Here is an 18506-nt window from a genome sequence, read left to right as displayed (position 1 = left end):
TCCACGGCGTCATCCTTACTTGTGGGATATTCTCTTCCCCAACAGGAAATGGCAAAGAGCCCAGCAAAGCTGGTCACATGATCCCTCCTAGGCTCCGCCTACCCCAGTCATTCTCTTTGCCGTTGTACAGGCAACATCTCCACGGAGATGGCTTAGAGTTTTTTAGTGTTTAACTGTAGTTTTTCATTATTCAATCAAGAGTTTGTTATTTTCAAATAGTGCTGGTACGTACTATTTACTCAGAAACAGAAAAGAGATGAAGAATTCTGTTTGTATGAGGAAAATGATTTTAGCAACCGTAACTAAAATCCATGGCTGTTCCACACAGGACTGTTGAGAGCAATTAACTTCAGTTGGGGGAACAGTTTGCAGTCCTTTGCTGCTTGAGGTATGACACATTCTAACAAGACGATGTAATGCTGGAAGCTGTCATTTTCCCTATGGGATCCGGTAAGCCATGTTTATTACGATTGTAAATAAGGGCTTCACAAGGGCTTATTTAGACTGTAGACTTTTTTTGGGCTAAATCGATTGATATTAACACTTATTTAGCCTTGAGGAATCATTTATTCTGGGTATTTTGATATAATAATATCGGCAGGCACTGTTTTAGACACCTTATTCTTTAGGGGCTTTCCCAAAGCATAGGCAGAGTCTCATTTTCGCGCCGGTGTTGCGCACTTGTTTTTGAGAGGCATGGCATGCAGTCGCATGTGAGAGGAGCTCTGATACTTATAAAAGACTTCTGAAGGCGTCATTTGGTATCGTATTCCCCTTTGGGTTTGGTTGGGTCTCAGCAAAGCAGATACCAGGGACTGTAAAGGGGTTAAAGCTTAAAACGGCTCCGGTTCCGTTATTTTAAGGGTTAAAGCTTCCAAAATTGGTGTGCAATATTTTCAAGGCTTTAAGACACTGTGGTGAAAGTTTGGTGAATTTTGAACAATTCCTTCATGTTTTTTCGCAATTGCAGTAATAAAGTGTGTTCAGTTTAAAATTTAAAGTGACAGTAACGGTTTTATTTCAAAACGTTTTTTGTACTTTCTTATCAAGTTTATGCCTGTTTAACATGTCTGAACTACCAGATAGACTGTGTTCTGAATGTGGGGAAGCCAGAATTCCTATTCATTTAAATAAATGTGATTTATGTGATAATGACAATGATGCCCAAGATGATTCCTCAAGTGAGGGGAGTAAGCATGGTACTGCATCATTCCCTCCTTCGTCTACACGAGTCTTGCCCACTCAGGAGGCCCCTAGTACATCTAGCGCGCCAATACTCCTTACTATGCAACAATTAACGGCTGTAATGGATAATTCTGTCAAAAACATTTTAGCCAAAATGAACCCTTGTCAGCGTAAGCGTGGATGCTCTGTTTTAGTTACTGAAGAGCATGACGACGCTGATATTAATATCTCTGAAGGGCCCCTAACCCAATCTGAGGGGGCCAGGGAGGTTTTGTCTGAGGGAGAAATTACTGATTTAGGGAACATTTCTCAGCAGGCTGAATCTGATGTGATTACATTTAAATTTAAATTGGAACATCTCCGCATTTTGCTTAAGGAGCTATTATCCACTCTGGATGATTGTGAAAATTTGGTCATCCCAGAGAAACTATGTAAAATGGACAAGTTCCTAGAGGTGCCGGGGCTCCCAGAAGCTTTTCCTATACCCAAGCGGGTGGCGGACATTGTTAATAAAGAATGGGAAAGGCCCGGTATTCCTTTCGTCCCTCCCCCCATATTTAAAAAATTGTTTCCTATGGTCGACCCCAGAAAGGACTTATGGCAGTCAGTCCCCAAGGTCGAGGGAGCGGTTTCTACTTTAAACAAACGCACCACTATTCCCATAGAGGATAGTTGTGCTTTCAAAGATCCTATGGATAAAAAATTAGAAGGTTTGCTTAAAAAGATGTTTGTTCAGCAGGGTTACCTTCTACAACCCATTTCATGCATTGTCCCTGTCACTACAGCCGCATATTTCTGGTTTGATGAACTGATTAAGGTGCTCGATAGTGACTCTCCTCCTTATGAGGAGATTATGGACAGAATCAATGCTCTCAAATTGGCTAATTCTTTCACTCTAGACGCCTCTTTGCAATTGGCTAAGTTAGCGGCTAAGAATTCTGGGTTTGCTATTGTGGCGCGCAGAGCGCTTTGGTTGAAATCTTGGTCGGCTGATGCGTCTTCCAAGAACAAGCTACTAAACATTCCTTTCAAGGGGAAAACGCTGTTTGGTCCTGACTTGAAAGAGATTATCTCTGATATCACTGGGGGTAAGGGCCACGCCCTTCCTCAGGATCGGCCTTTCAAGGCAAAAAATAGACCTAATTTTCGTCCCTTTCGTAAAAACGGACCAGCCCAAGGTGCTACGTCCTCTAAGCAAGAGGGTAATACTTCTCAGGCCAAGCAAGCTTGGAGACCAATGCAAGGCTGGAACAAGGGAAAGCAGGCCAAGAAACCTGCCACTGCTACCAAGACAGCATGAAATATTGGCCCCCGATCCGGGACCGGATCTGGTGGGGGGCAGACTCTCTCTCTTCGCTCAGGCTTGGGCAAGAGATGTTCTGGATCCTTGGGCGCTAGAAATAGTCTCCCAGGGTTATCTTCTGGAATTCAAGGGACTTCCCCCAAGGGGGAGGTTCCACAGGTCTCAGTTGTCTTCAGACCACATAAAAAGACAGGCGTTCTTACATTGTGTAGAAGACCTGTTAAAAATGGGAGTGATTCATCCTGTTCCATTAAGAGAACAAGGGATGGGGTTCTACTCCAATCTGTTCATAGTTCCCAAAAAAGAGGGAACGTTCAGACCAATCCTAGATCTCAAGATCTTAAACAAATTTCTCAAGGTCCCATCGTTCAAGATGGAAACCATTCGAACTATCCTTCCTTCCATCCAGGAAGGTCAATTCATGACCACGGTGGATTTAAAGGATGCGTATCTACATATTCCTATCCACAAGGAACATCATCGGTTCCTAAGGTTTGCATTCCTGGACAAACATTACCAGTTCGTGGCGCTTCCTTTCGGATTAGCCACTGCTCCAAGGATTTTCACAAAGGTACTAGGGTCCCTTCTAGCGGTGCTAAGACCAAGGGGCATTGCAGTAGTACCTTACCTGGACGACATTCTGATTCAAGCGTCGTCCCTCCCTCGAGCAAAGGCTCACACGGACATCGTCCTGGCCTTTCTCAGATCTCACGGCTGGAAAGTGAACGTGGAAAAGAGTTCTCTATCCCCGTCAACAAGGGTTCCCTTCTTGGGAACAATTATAGATTCCTCAGAAATGAGGATTTTTCTAACAGAGGCCAGAATAACAAAGCTTCTGGACTCTTGTCGGATTCTTCATTCCGTTCCTCTTCCTTCCGTAGCTCAGTGCATGGAAGTGATCGGGTTGATGGTAGCGGCAATGGACATAGTTCCTTTTGCGCGCATTCATCTAAGACCATTACAACTGTGCATGCTCAGTCAGTGGAATGGGGACTATACAGACTTGTCTCCAAAGATACAAGTAAATCAGAGGACCAGAGACTCACTCCGTTGGTGGCTGTCCCTGGACAACCTGTCACAAGGGATGACATTCCGCAGACCAGAGTGGGTCATTGTCACGACCGACGCCAGTCTGACGGGCTGGGGCGCGGTCTGGGGATCCCTGAAAGCTCAGGGTCTTTGGTCTCGGGAAGAATCTCTTCTACCGATAAATATTCTGGAACTGAGAGCGATATTCAATGCTCTCAAGGCTTGGCCTCAGCTAGCAAGGACCAAGTTCATACGATTTCAATCAGACAACATGACGACTGTTGCGTACATCAACCATCAGGGGGGAACAAGGAGTTCCCTAGCGATGGAGGAAGTGACCAAGATTATTCTATGGGCGGAGTCTCACTCCTGCCACCTGTCTGCTATCCACATCCCGGGAGTGGAAAATTGGGAAGCGGATTTTCTGAGTCGTCAGACATTGCATCCGGGGGAGTGGGAACTCCATCCGGAAATCTTTGCCCTAGTCACTCAGCTGTGGGGCATTCCAGACATGGATCTGATGGCCTCTCGTCAGAACTTCAAAGTTCCCTGTTACGGGTCCAGATCCAGGGATCCCAAGGCGGCTCTAGTGGATGCACTAGTAGCACCTTGGACCTTCAAACTAGCTTATGTGTTTCCACCGTTTCCTCTCATTCCCAGGCTGGTAGCCAGGATCAATCAGGAGAGGGCGTCGGTGATCTTGATAGCTCCTGCGTGGCCACGCAGGACTTGGTATGCAGATCTGGTGAATATGTCATCGGCTCCACCTTGGAAGCTACCTTTGAGACGAGACCTTCTTGTTCAGGGTCCGTTCGAACATCCGAATCTGGTTTCACTCCAGCTGACTGCCTGGAGATTGAACGCTTGATTTTATCGAAGCGAGGTTTCTCAGATTCTGTTATCGATACTCTTGTTCAGGCCAGAAAGCCTGTAACTAGAAAGATTTACCACAAAATTTGGAAAAAATATATCTGTTGGTGTGAATCTAAAGGATTCCCTTGGGACAAGGTTAAGATTCCTAGGATTCTATCCTTCCTTCAAGAAGGATTGGAAAAAGGATTATCGGCAAGTTCCCTGAAGGGACAGATTTCTGCCTTGTCGGTGTTACTTCACAAAAAGCTGGCAGCTGTGCCAGATGTTCAAGCCTTTGTTCAGGCTTTGGTTAGAATTAAGCCTGTTTACAAACCTTTGACTCCTCCTTGGAGTCTCAATTTAGTTCTTTCAGTTCTTCAGGGGGTTCCGTTTGAACCCTTACATTCCGTTGATATTAAGTTATTATCTTGGAAAGTTTTGTTTTTAGTTGCAATTTCTTCTGCTAGAAGAGTTTCAGAATTATCTGCTCTGCAGTGTTCCCCTCCTTATCTGGTGTTCCATGCAGATAAGGTGGTTTTACGTACTAAACCTGGTTTTCTTCCGAAAGTTGTTTCTAACAAAAACATTAACCAGGAGATTATCGTGCCTTCTCTGTGTCCGAAACCAGTTTCAAAGAAGGAACGTTTGTTGCACAATTTGGATGTTGTTCGCGCTCTAAAATTCTATTTAGATGCTACAAAGGATTTTAGACAAACATCTTCCTTGTTTGTTGTTTATTCAGGTAAAAGGAGAGGTCAAAAAGCAACTTCTACCTCTCTCTCTTTTTGGATTAAAAGCATCATCAGATTGGCTTACGAGACTGCCGGACGGCAGCCTCCCGAAAGAATCACAGCTCATTCCACTAGGGCTGTGGCTTCCACATGGGCCTTCAAGAACGAGGCTTCTGTTGATCAGATATGTAGGGCAGCGACTTGGTCTTCACTGCACACTTTTACCAAATTTTACAAGTTTGATACTTTTGCTTCTTCTGAGGCTATTTTTGGGAGAAAGGTTTTGCAAGCCGTGGTGCCTTCCATTTAGGTGACCTGATTTGCTCCCTCCCTTCATCCGTGTCCTAAAGCTTTGGTATTGGTTCCCACAAGTAAGGATGACGCCGTGGACCGGACACACCTATGTTGGAGAAAACAGAATTTATGTTTACCTGATAAATTTCTTTCTCCAACGGTGTGTCCGGTCCACGGCCCGCCCTGGTTTTTTTAATCAGGTCTGATAATTTATTTTCTTTAACTACAGTCACCACGGTACCATATGGTTTCTCCTATGCTAATATTCCTCCTTAACGTCGGTCGAATGACTGGGGTAGGCGGAGCCTAGGAGGGATCATGTGACCAGCTTTGCTGGGCTCTTTGCCATTTCCTGTTGGGGAAGAGAATATCCCACAAGTAAGGATGACGCCGTGGACCGGACACACCGTTGGAGAAAGAAATTTATCAGGTAAACATAAATTCTGTTTTTCCTCTTACTCATTTACTGTACCCACACATATTATATACCGTTTTTTTCGCCATTAAATGGATTTTCTAAAGATACCATTATTTTCATCATATCTTATAATTTTCTATAAAAAAATGGGAAAACACACTTTTTCTAACTTTGACCCCCAAAATCGGTTACACATCTACAACAACTAAAAAACACCCATGCTAAATAGTTTCTAAATTTTGTCCTGAGTTTAGAAATACCCAATGTTTACATGTTCTTTGCTTTTTTTGCAAGTTATAAGGCAATAAATACAAGTAGCACTTTGCTATTTCCAAACCACTTTTTTTTTCAAAAATTGTGCTAGTTAGATTGGAACACTATCTGTCAGGAATACCTGAATATCCCTTGACATGTATATATATTTTTTTTAGAAGACATCCCAAAGTATTGATCTAGGCCCATTTTGGTATATTTCATGCCACCATTTCACTGCCAAATGCAATCAAATGAAAAAAAATCGTTCACTTTTTCACAAATTTTTTCACAAACTTTAGGTTTCTCACTGAAATTATTTACAAACAGCTTGTGCAATTATGGCATACATGTTTGTCAATGCTTCTCTGGGATCCCCTTTGTTCATAAATAGCAGACATTTATGGCTTTGGCGTTGCTTTTTGGTAATTAGAAGGCCGCTAAATGCCGCTGTGCATCACATGTGTATTATGGCTAGCAGTGAAGGGGTTAATTAGGTGGCTTGTAGGGAGCTTGCAGGGTTAATTTTAGCTTTAGTGTAGAGATCAGCCTTCCACCTGACACATCACACCCCCTGATCCCTCCCAAAAAGCTCTCATCCCTCCCCCACCCCACAATTGTCCCCGGCATCTTAAGTACTGGCAGAAAGTCTGCCAGTACTAAAATAAAAGCTCTTAAATTTGTAAGCATATTTGCATATGCTGCTGTGTAGGATCCCCCCCAAACAGCTCTCTAACCCTCCTCCTCTAACTTATTGGGAGCCATCTTGAGTACTGGCACCTGTCTGCCAGTACCCAATTTACAAAAAAGATTATTTTTTTATTTCTGTAGTGTAGCTTCCCCCCTCTCAAAGACCAACTCCCCACCCCCTCCCAGATCCCTTAGATTCGTTTTATTTGAATTATTTCCCTCCTCTCTCCCACTTTTATTACAAACATTTTCTGTAGTGTAGCGGTTCCCACCTGCTCCCGCCCCCCTCTGCATCACAGGATCTATCGATGGCCGCCCACCCGCCATTGATGTCTGATGCAGAGAAGGCCACAGAGTTTCTCTCTCTCCATTGTATGGCCAAGGAGGGTTATTGCAGGATGCCTCGATATCGAGGCATCACTGCAATAACCGGAAAGCGTCTGGAAGCAATCAGGATAGCTTCCACCGCTTTCCAAGACAGACGACGTGCAGGGTACGTCCTCGATTGTTAAGTGTATTTTTTTGGAGGACGCACCCTGCACGTCGTTGGTCGTTAAGGGTTTAAAAAAAAAGCCTTATTTAAGTACTGTTAGACTTTCTGCCAGTACTTAAGATGGGGTGACCATTTGTGGGGTGGGGGAGGAAAGAGAGCTTTTTGAGAGGGATTAAGGGAGGGATCAGGGGGTGGATTGTGTCAGGTGGGAGGGTAATCTATACACTAATGCTAAAATTAACCCTACAAGCTACCTAATTAACCCCTTCACTCCTGGGCATAATACAAGTGTGCTGCGCAGCTTCATTTAGCGGCCTTCTAAGTTCCTAAAAGCAATGCCATAACCATATATGTCTGCTATTTCTGAACAAAGGGGATCCCAGAGAAGCATTTACAACCATTTGTGCCATGATTGCACAAGCTGTTTGTAAATAATTTCAGTGAGAAACCTAAACTTTGGGAAAAAGTGAACAATTTTTTTTATTTGATTGCATTTGGCGGTGAAATGGTGGTATGAAATATACCAAAATGGGCCTAGATCAATACTTTGGGTTGTCTACTTAAATAAATATATATATATAGTTTTGATAGGTAAATATATATTTAAAAAAAATGTAGTGATGGTAAAATTGCTCTTGTCTTTTGGGGAAGTTTTTATCTGAAATGCCCAGTCCTTAAGGGGTTAAATACCTCCTCTTACTATTTGGCAAGGTGTTTCTGCAGTGAATTTGGAGAATTGTTAAATATCACTATTCATTTAAAAAATATTTGTAGAGCGGAAAACTACTGTAAGGAGTTAAATCCTTTAAGTGCATCTGGGGCTTCCCGTTCTTACTCCCCTGGAATCTGATATACACAGGGGTACATAAATGCTTTATCAGCATTCATGTTGTCTAATGGTGTGTTGTTGTTTTTTTTTTCCCCTCTCTCCAAACTAATCTCAAAATACCTTCTGAATAGACCGAAATGAAAACACAAATCCTCATCCCCACATTAAATCTACCCAGTGTTACAAGTGTACAGCTTTCCATATAGAGAAATGTGTTGGGCAGTTTCTTATAGAATCTTTGTTCACACAAATAGCAATTGAGCTGCAGTGTACAGTTTGTGAATCACTGGGATAAAACACGTAATATCTGAGTAAGATTAAGCCGCAAACTATTCGTGCTCACTTAAAATGGATGTGAAACTTAATGTTTTACTTTCATGATTCAGATAGAGATTACAGTTTTATAAAAAAGTTCCAATTTACTTCAGACTTTGTTTTGTTTGTATTTGTTGAAGAGCATACCTAGGTGTGTCTGGTGCTTTTTATGGCAACAGTTTTTATGGGGGGGGGGAAATGGTTTTAACAATGTTATACGCTGTGCAAACACTGATGCCATCTAGTGTTCAAAAGTGTACATTGTTAAAAACATTGTTACAAGTGTTTGATACACATACTGTACTATGAGTCACACAAGTTACTTGTCTGCTAATAGATACAGGAAAAAAATGAATTTCGTGCTGAACCACTGCAATTTCTTATAAGCAGAAATGTTTCAGTTTTAATTTCTCTTGTTAAGTGTATCCAGTCCACGGATCATCCATTACTTGTGGGATATTCTCCTTCCCAACAGGAAGTTGCAAGAGGATCACCCACAGCAGAGCTGCTATATAGCTCCTCCCATAACTGTCATACCCAGTCATTCTCTTGCAAGCCTCAACCAAGATGGAGGTCGTAAGAGGAGTGTGGTGTTTTATACTTAGTTTATTCTTCAATCAAAAGTTTGTTATTTTTAAATGGTGCCGGAGTGTACTGTTTATCTTAGGCAGTATTTAGAAGAAGAATCTGCCTGCGTTTTCTATGATCTTAGCAGAAGTAACTAAGATCCATGGCTGTTCTCACATATTCTGAGGAGTGAGGTAACTTCAGAGAGGGAATGGCGTGCATGTTTTCCTGCAATAAGGTATGTGCAGTTACTATTTTTCTAGGGATGGAATTTGCTAGAAAATGCTGCTGATACCGAACTAATGTAAGTAAAGCCTTAAATGCAGTTATAGCGACTGGTATCAGGCTTATTAATAGAGATACATACTCTTATAAAAATGTAATATAAAACGTTTGCTGGCATGTTTAATCGTTTTTATATGTATTTGGTTATAAAACTTATTGGGGCCTAGTTTTTTTCCACATGGCTGGCTTGAATTTTGCCTAGTAACAGTTTCCTTAGGCTTTCCACTGTTGTAATATGAGTGGGAGGGGCCTTTTTTAGTGCTTTTCTGTGCAGCTAAAAATACTGACAGACATTCAGCTTCCCTCTGCATGATCCAGAACATCTCTGGAGGGCTCAAAAGGCTTCAAAGTCGTTTTTGAGGGAGGTAAAAAGCCACAGTAGAGCTGTGGCAGTTGTTGTGACTGTTTGAAAAAAAAAAAAAAAAAAAACAACAAAAAAAAACCAAACGTTTTTGTCTTTTATTATTCAGTTTTGGGTATTAAGGGGTTAATCATCCATTTGCAAGTGGGTGCAATGCTCTGCTAACTTGTTACATACACTGTAAAAAATTTGTTAGTGTAACTGCCTTTTTTCACTGTTATTTCAAATTTTGACAACATTTGTGTTTCTTAAAGGTGCAGTAACGTTTTTTATATTGCTTGTAAACTTGTTTAAAGTGTTTTCCAAGCTTGCTAGTCTCATTGCTAGTCTGTTTAAACATGTCTGACACAGAGGAAACTACTTGTTCATTATGTTTGAAAGCTATGGTGGAGCCCCATAGGAGAATGTGTACTAAATGTATTGATTTCACCTTAAACAGTAAAGATCAGTCTTTAACTATAAAAGAAATATCACCAGAAGATTCTGACGAGGGGGAAGTTATGCCGACTAACTCTCCCCACGTGTCAGACCCTTCGCCTCCCGCTCAGGGGATGCACGCTAATATGGCGCCAATTACATCAGGGACGCCCATAGCGATTACCTTGCAGGACATGGCTGCAATCATGAATAATACCCTGTCAGAGGTATTATCCAGGTTGCCTGAATTAAGAGGCAAGCGCGATTGCTCTGGGGTTAGGAGAAATACAGAGCGCGCAGATGCTGTAAGGGCCATGTCTGATACTGCGTCACAATATGCAGATCATGAGGACGGAGAGCTTCAGTCTGTGGGTGACATCTCTGATTCGGGGAAACCTGATTCAGAGATTTCTAATTTTAAATTTAAGCTTGAGAACCTCCGTGTGTTGCTTGGGGAGGTAATAGCTGCTCTGAATGACTGTAACACGGTTGCAGTACCAGAGAAATTGTGTAGGCTGGATAAATACTATGCGGTACCGGTGTGTACTGATGTTTTTCCTATACCTAAAAGGCTTACAGAAATTATTAGCAAGGAGTGGGATAGACCGGGGGTGCCTTTTTCCCCACCTCCTATATTTAGAAAAATGTTTCCAATAGACGCCACTACACGGGACTTATGGCAGACGGTCCCTAAGGTGGAGGGAGCAGTTTCTACTTTAGCACAGCGTACTACTATCCCGGTTGAGGACAGTTGTGCTTTTTCAGATCCAATGGATAAAAAATTGGAGGGTTACCTTAAGAAAATGTTTATTCAACAAGGTTTTATTTTACAGCCCCTTGCATGCATTGCGCCTGTCACGGCCGCGGCGGCATTCTGGTTTGAGGCCCTGGAAGAGGCCATCCATACAGCTCCATTGACTGAAATTATTGACAAGCTTAGAACACTTAAGCTAGCTAACTCATTTGTTTCTGATGCCATTGTTCATTTGACTAAACTAACGGCTAAGAATTCCGGATTCGCCATCCAAGCGCATAGGGCGCTATGGCTTAAATCCTGGTCAGCTGACGTGACTTCGAAGTCTAAATTACTCAACATTCCTTTCAAGGGGCAGACCTTATTCGGGCCTGGTTTGAAGGAAATTATTGCTGACATTACGGGAGGTAAGGGTCACACCCTTCCTCAGGACAGGGCCAAAGCAAAGGCCAAACAGTCTAATTTTCGTGCCTTTCGAAATTTCAAGGCAGGTGCAGCATCAACTTCCTCCGCTTCAAAACAAGAGGGAACTTTTGCTCAATCTAAGCAGGCCTGGAAACCTAACCAGTCCTGGAACAAAGGCAAGCAGGCCAGAAAGCCTGCTGCTGCCTCTAAGACAGCATGAAGGAACGGCCCCCTATCCGGCGACGGATCTAGTAGGGGGCAGACTTTCTCTCTTCGCCCAGGCGTGGGCAAGAGATGTTCAGGATCCCTGGGCGTTGGAGATCATATCTCAGGGATATCTTCTGGACTTCAAAGCTTCCCCTCCACAAGGGAGATTTCATCTTTCAAGGCTATCTGCAAATCCGATAAAGAAAGAGGCATTCCTACACTGTGTGCAAGACCTCCTAGTTATGGGAGTGATCCATCCAGTTCCGCGGACGGAACAAGGACAGGGTTTTTATTCAAATCTGTTTGTGGTTCCCAAAAAAGAGGGAACCTTCAGACCAATTTTGGATCTAAAGATCTTAAACAAATTCCTCAGAGTTCCATCTTTCAAAATGGAAACTATTCGGACCATCCTACCCATGATCCAAGAAGGTCAGTACATGATCACAGTGGACTTAAAGGATGCCTACCTTCACATACCGATTCACAAAGATCATCATCGGTTTCTAAGGTTTGCCTTTCTAGACAGGCATTACCAATTTGTAGCTCTTCCCTTCGGGTTGGCTACAGCCCCAAGAATCTTTACAAACGTTCTGGGCTCACTTCTGGCGGTTCTAAGACCGCGAGGCATAGCGGTGGCTCCGTATCTAGACGACATCCTGATACAGGCGTCAAGCTTTCAAGTTGCCAAGTCTCATATAGAGATAGTTCTGGCATTTCTGAGGTTGCACGGGTGGAAAGTGAATGAGGAAAAGAGTTCTCTATCCCCACTCACAAGAGTCTCCTTCTTAGGGACTCTTATAGATTCTGTAGAAATGAAAATTTACCTGACGGAGTCCAGGTTATAAAAACTTCTAAATGCTTGCCGTGTTCTTCACTCCATTCCGCGCCCTTCGGTAGCTCAGTGTATGGAGGTAATCGGCTTAATGGTAGCGGCAATGGACATAGTGCCATTTGCGCGCCTTCATCTCAGACCGCTGCAATTATGCATGCTGAGTCAGTGGAATGGGGATTACACAGATTTGTCCCCTCTGCTAAATCTGGATCAAGAGACCAGAGATTCTCTTCTCTGGTGGTTGTCTCGGGTACACCTGTCCAAGGGTATGACCTTTCGCAGGCCAGATTGGACAATTGTAACAAGAGATGCCAGCCTTCTAGGTTGGGGTGCAGTCTGGAATTCCCTGAAGGCACAGGGATCGTGTACTCAGGAGGAGAAACTCCTTCCAATAAATATTCTGGAGTTAAGAGCGATATTCAATGCTCTTCAGGCTTGGCCTCAGTTAGCAACACTGAGGTTCATCAGATTTCAGTCGTACAACATCACGACTGTGGCTTACATCAACCATCAAGGGGGAACCAGGAGTTCCCTAGCGATGTTAGAAGTCTCAAAAATAATTCGCTGGGCAGAGTACCACTCTTGCCACCTGTCCGCAATCCATATCCCAGGCGTGGAGAACTGGGAGGCGGATTTTCTAAGTCGTCAGACTTTCCATCCGGGGGAGTGGGAACTCCATCCGGAGGTGTTTGCTCAGTTGATTCATCGTTGGGGCAAACCAGAGTTGGATCTCATGGCGTCTCGCCAGAACGCCAAGCTTCCTTGTTACGGATCCAGGTCCAGGGACCCAGAAGCGACGCTGATAGATGCGCTAGCAGCGCCTTGGTTCTTCAACCTGGCTTATGTGTTTCCACCGTTTCCTCTGCTCCCTCGACTGATTGCCAAAATCAAACAGGAGAGAGCATCAGTGATTCTGATGGCACCTGCGTGGCCACGCAGGACTTGGTATGCAGACCTAGTGGACATGTCATCCTTTCCACCATGGACTCTGCCTCTAAGACAGGACCTTCTGATACAAGGTCCTTTCAATGATCCAAATCTAATTTCTCTGAGACTGACTGCATGGAGATTGAACGCTTGATTCTATCAAAGCGTGGCTTCTCAGAGTCAGTCATTGATACTTTAATACAGGCACGAAAGCCTGTTACCAGGAAAATCTACCACAAGATATGGAGTAAATATCTTTATTGGTGTGAATCCAAGACTTACTCATGGAGTAAAGTTAGGATTCCTAGAATATTGTCTTTTCTCCAAGAGGGCTTGGACAAAGGATTATCAGCTAGTTCCTTAAAGGGACAGATTTCTGCTCTTTCTATTCTTTTGCACAAGCGTCTGGCAGAGGTTCCAGACGTCCAGGCATTTTGCCAGGCTTTGGTTAGATTTAAGCCTGTGTTTAAACCTGTTGCTCCCCCGTGGAGCTTAAACTTGGTTCTTAAGGTTCTTCAAGGAGTTCCGTTTGAACCCCTTCATTCCATTGATATTAAACTTTTATCTTGGAAAGTTCTGTTTTTGATGGCTATTTCCTCGGCTCGGAGAGTCTCTGAGCTATCTGCCTTACAATGTGATTCTCCCTATCTGATTTTTCATGCAGATAAGGTAGTTCTGCGTACCAAACCTGGGTTTTTACCTAAGGTGGTTTCTAACAAGAATATCAATCAAGAGATTGTTGTTCCATCGTTGTGCCCTAATCCTTCTTCAAAGAAGGAACGACTTTTACATAATCTGGACGTAGTCCGTGCCTTGAAGTTTTACTTACAAGCTACTAAGGATTTTCGTCAAACATCTTTCCTGTTTGTCGTTTACTCTGGACAGAGGAGAGGTCAAAAAGCTTCGGCAACCTCTCTTTCCTTTTGGCTTCGGAGTGTAATAAGCCTAGCCTATGAGACTGCTGGACAGCAGCCCCCTGAAAGGATTACAGCTCATTCTACTAGAGCTGTGGCTTCCACCTGGGCCTTCAAAAATGAGGCCTCTGTTGAACAGATTTGCAAGGCTGCGACTTGGTCTTCGCTTCATACTTTTTCAAAATTTTACAAATTTGATACTTTTGCTTCTTCGGAGGCTGTGTTTGGGAGAGAGGTTCTTCAGGCAGTGGTTCCTTCCGCTTAATCCTGCCTTGTCCCTCCCATCATCCGTGTACTTTAGCTTTGGTATTGGTATCACACAAGTAATGGATGATCCGTGGACTGGATACACTTAACAAGAGAAAACATAATTTATGCTTACCTGATAAATTTATTTCTCTTGTAGTGTATCCAGTCCACGGCCCGCCCTGTCCTTTTAAGGCAGGTCTAAATTTTAATTAAACTACAGTCACCACTGCACCCTATGGTTTCTCCTTTCTCTGTTTGTTTTCGGTCGAATGACTGGATATGACAGTTATGGGAGGAGCTATATAGCAGCTCTGCTGTGGGTGATCCTCTTGCAACTTCCTGTTGGGAAGGAGAATATCCCACAAGTAATGGATGATCCGTGGACTGGATACACTACAAGAGAAATAAATTTATCAGGTAAGCATAAATTATGTTTTTCCAACAGATGTTGTAAATCTTTGGTACGATACAAATTAGTAAGGTGCCCAGTATACCAGTTTATATTTGTGTCTTTCAGAATTATATATTTTAATGAAAAGCACACTCGATACATGGTAAAAGTTGAATAAATTCACTAAAAATTAAGTCCAAGTGGATTATTCTATTATATAGACCAGAGCTTTCCAAACTTCATGTTGGTGACACACTTTTTAGACCTACATCATTTTGCGACACAGTAATTAATTTGTACTAGCAAACAGGAGGTTAAACTAACTTGTTTTAAGAGATACAGATACATACATATACATAATTATATCATAACAAAATGTAACAGTATGTATGTGAAAGAATTAAAAAAAAAAGTTTAATAACACCAATAGCTACTTACTATTTTCTTCATAAATGGAAAGAGTCCACAGCTGCATTCATTACTTTTGGGAAATTAGTACCTGGCCTCCAGGAGAAGGCAAAGACACCCCAGCCAAAGGCTTAAATACTCCTCCCTCTTCCCTCTTTGCCTTTCGTCCCAGGAGGTTGGTAGAGAAGTGTCAGAAGTTTTCGATAGTCTCTTATGGAGGGTAGTACTCTTCGGCATGGTACTGGAGTTTTAAGTAGTCCTGTCAGCCTCTCAGTGAGAACATGGGTGAAATAGTCCGGAGATACAGGGAGAGTCTTTCTGCTCCCGTCTCATATTAACAGCTCCACAAGCAATCATTGTTGACAAGTTTCGCTGCCTGCATTTTTCTCTCACGTCCATGGCAGAGGCGACGCTACTATCTGTCACACTTGAAGAGCCGTGTTCTCTTTCCACAGCGTCGATTCCGGTAAGATCGTTTCATTTTACTTTCATCATGGATGTATTGTAATTTCAAATGTTTATCCGAGAGGGGCTATAACCTTTCAGGGATAACGTTAACATAGGGTCTCAGTGAGGCTCCTTTTTGTATCTAGGAATCAAGGGTTCATATCTCCTGAGGGGGATTATTGAACGGGGGTTTATAATCATGTTTATGTGATTCTGTCTGCTACTGTGTAGTGTGGCTTTGGGTCTCATGGCTATTTTGGAACATAACAGCCTATGTATAGTGTCGCAACTTTTTCGGTCGGGTGCGCTTTTGCATGGACTGCACTTTTTTTTGTAACTCCATTTCCATTTTCCTGACTGCATGGCGATGGAGAAATCCTGGTCCGCTGGTGTCTGGTTCTCTGGAGGCGGCAGTGTCCCAGTTATGGAGGATTCTTGGAGACGGATGTCTCTAATTCAGACTCTGTTTCTTGCAAAGAATATGAATTGGGTGATACATGCCCATCAATTATGTTCCGAATGCCGTTTTAGATTGCTCTGTTCCTCGGGATCAGGGAATCGGGTGCCCACTGAGCCATGCGTCTCTGGGGATTCTATTTCTCACGCGACTAGTTCCCTACCATCAACTCTTACTATGAATGCAGGTGACCCAAATGCTACTTATACTTTCTAGGGACTGTGGCCTGTTCCCACTGAAGGTTATGACACGGTTCCGCATGGCCATATCTTTGGCACTGGCGCATCTGCACCCTACCGGGAGTGTGCTTACAATATTGTCCATGTTTCATTAACTGGGGCTCGTCAGGCGTGGGATCGCCTGGTCCAGTTCAGCCTTCTGGGGAGCGACTGCCCCTGAGGCCTCAGGGGGTCAACCTTCGGGGCCGGTGTTTCTTTTTGTCCCGGCGTAGGTATGTTGCACCTTTTGTTATAGACTGGCGCGTCTTCGTGTCCTGCTAAGGCACGTTTTTGGTGTTGCTGGAGGATCCCACTCTTAATGGGTCTGGGGATTCTCAGTCCTACTCTTTGACTGGCTTGCATACATAGACATAAGGGGATGAAGTCATATACTTGGTTATTTGTGTATCCTTTTCCAGTTCTGAGCTTGGAAGTCTCGGACCCCTGTTGGGCTGGTCTTGCGGGTCTGTCCTTCCTGGGCGAAAACCTATGGGTTGCCTTATCTTTTATTTTCATCCGTTGAAGATGATTTTTATTTGGTTTAAAGCTCATGTTGTGTTACGTTTCCTTCAGGAACTTTCCTCTCTGGAATTGATACTCGTGATTTTGTTTGCTCTGCTTACAAAAGTCTGTCTGGCTGTTCTATATCCCTCCATCATCGGGGGAGACACTATGTGGCCTTGACAGTGTTGGGGCCCTTGGTTTCAGGCTGGTCCTTACTGGATACAAATCCTTCTGTCTTTGAGGCCTAGTTCAGACACGTGGCACCTTTTTTTGTCCGGTTGGTCCGGTGAGGGCGCCTAGTGATCACAATATGATTGTCTTGTTTTACAAGCTTCAACTAGCATCCTGAGAGGACTTGAAAGTCCGTGGTTGCTTAGGGGCATGGTTCAGTCCTCATTCGCCCTTCAATCTAGTGGGCCGGGACTCCGTTGAGATCCGCAGTGACGTGCTCAGTCGTTTCCAAATTTTTCGGGAACTAGAGTGTTCCTTCCCGTTGTGGGTTGGAGGCATGAAGGATTTAGGTCCTTCATACTGCCGTTCTTATGGTTTTGCCTTTCATGGTCTCTTTGGAAGTGTTCTTTTAGGACTTGTTCCTTTTAGAGGTTCTCTTCCTTTGGGTCGAGACTTTCTGGACTTCATCCGGTTTTTGTGGCGGCCTTGGCCGCGTATTAGTAAGGGAAGGCCAGGGGCGATAGGAGGTGTTGTCTCTTTTTCCAAGCTTTTTGCTTAGGGGATGTTTTTCTGCCTGGGTTCGGGATGCTTTGCATTCTTCTCCCTTGGGTGTGGTCCTCTGGAACGTTAATCTGAAAGGATATGGAGATTAGCCTTTCTTCTACTCTTTCGGGTGACTCCGTTCTTGTTTTCATTTCCCTTAGTGCTGCCCTTGGGGCCTTTGGGCTCTAGAGAAATTGCGTGACTTTGTTGCAGCCTAGTACCTTGCTGGGGGGGTGTTGACCTTCGGCTACGGGTGTTCTTTTCCCTTTGGGCTGGGAATTACGAGTGAGTCCTGTACCCGTTCTCCGGGTTTCCCGGTTGTCATCCCCTGTGAGGTCTGATTGCTTCAGACGGGGTATCTTGTGTTCCCTGAGGGTGTCGTTCATTCTAGGACGATTCTGGGCCCCGGGTCTGGAGTTCTTGTCTTGGATCCTTCTTGAATGTCTGAAGACTTATGATCTGATGGACTGGTTCGGGATGACCCAGTTTTTTTCAGGGACCTTATGTTGCGACATAGGGGCTAGCTCCATTGGGCTTGCAAGTAGGTAGGCCAGAGTTCTCATCCATCTTCGGTACTGGTTATAAACTTTAAAGGGCCATGATACCCACATTTTTTTTCTTTCATGATTTAGAAAGATAATGCATTTTTAAACATCTTTCTAATTTACTTCTATTATCTAATATGTTTTATTGTCTTGATATTCTTTGCTGAAAAGCATATCTAGATATGCTCAGTAGCTGCTGATTGGTTGCTGCACATAGAAGCCTCATGTGATTGGCTCACCCATGTGCATTGCTTTTTCTTCAAATAAGGCTATCTAAAAAATGAAGCAAAATAAATAATAGAAGTAAATTGTAATGTTGTTTAAATTTGTATGTTCTATCTGAATCATGAAAGAAAGATTTTGGGTTTAGTGGCCCTTTAAGGCCTGATTCGTCCTTTGGATGGAGTGTGCCCCTCTATGGGGAGTTTTTTTCTCTGTTGGGTCAACAGTGGTGTCTGGATGATTTTTTTATTTGGTCTGTGTTTTGATCATACTATGGCTTCATGTCCTTGT

General features: G+C 43.5%; 1 protein-coding gene across 1 annotated transcript in view; it reads left to right on the top strand.

Annotated features, from left to right (window-relative positions):
* The window catches only part of RAP1B (RAP1B, member of RAS oncogene family), a 355352-nt gene that overhangs the window by 209535 nt on the left and 127311 nt on the right, over positions 1-18506 (top strand). The gene's annotated exons all lie outside the window — the stretch shown is intronic.

The sequence above is a fragment of the Bombina bombina genome, chromosome 6 (genome assembly GCF_027579735.1).
Source record: "Bombina bombina isolate aBomBom1 chromosome 6, aBomBom1.pri, whole genome shotgun sequence".
Taxonomy (NCBI): domain Eukaryota; kingdom Metazoa; phylum Chordata; class Amphibia; order Anura; family Bombinatoridae; genus Bombina; species Bombina bombina.
Note: the sequence above shows the minus strand (reverse complement) of the source record. Positions and strands in the feature narration are given on the sequence as shown.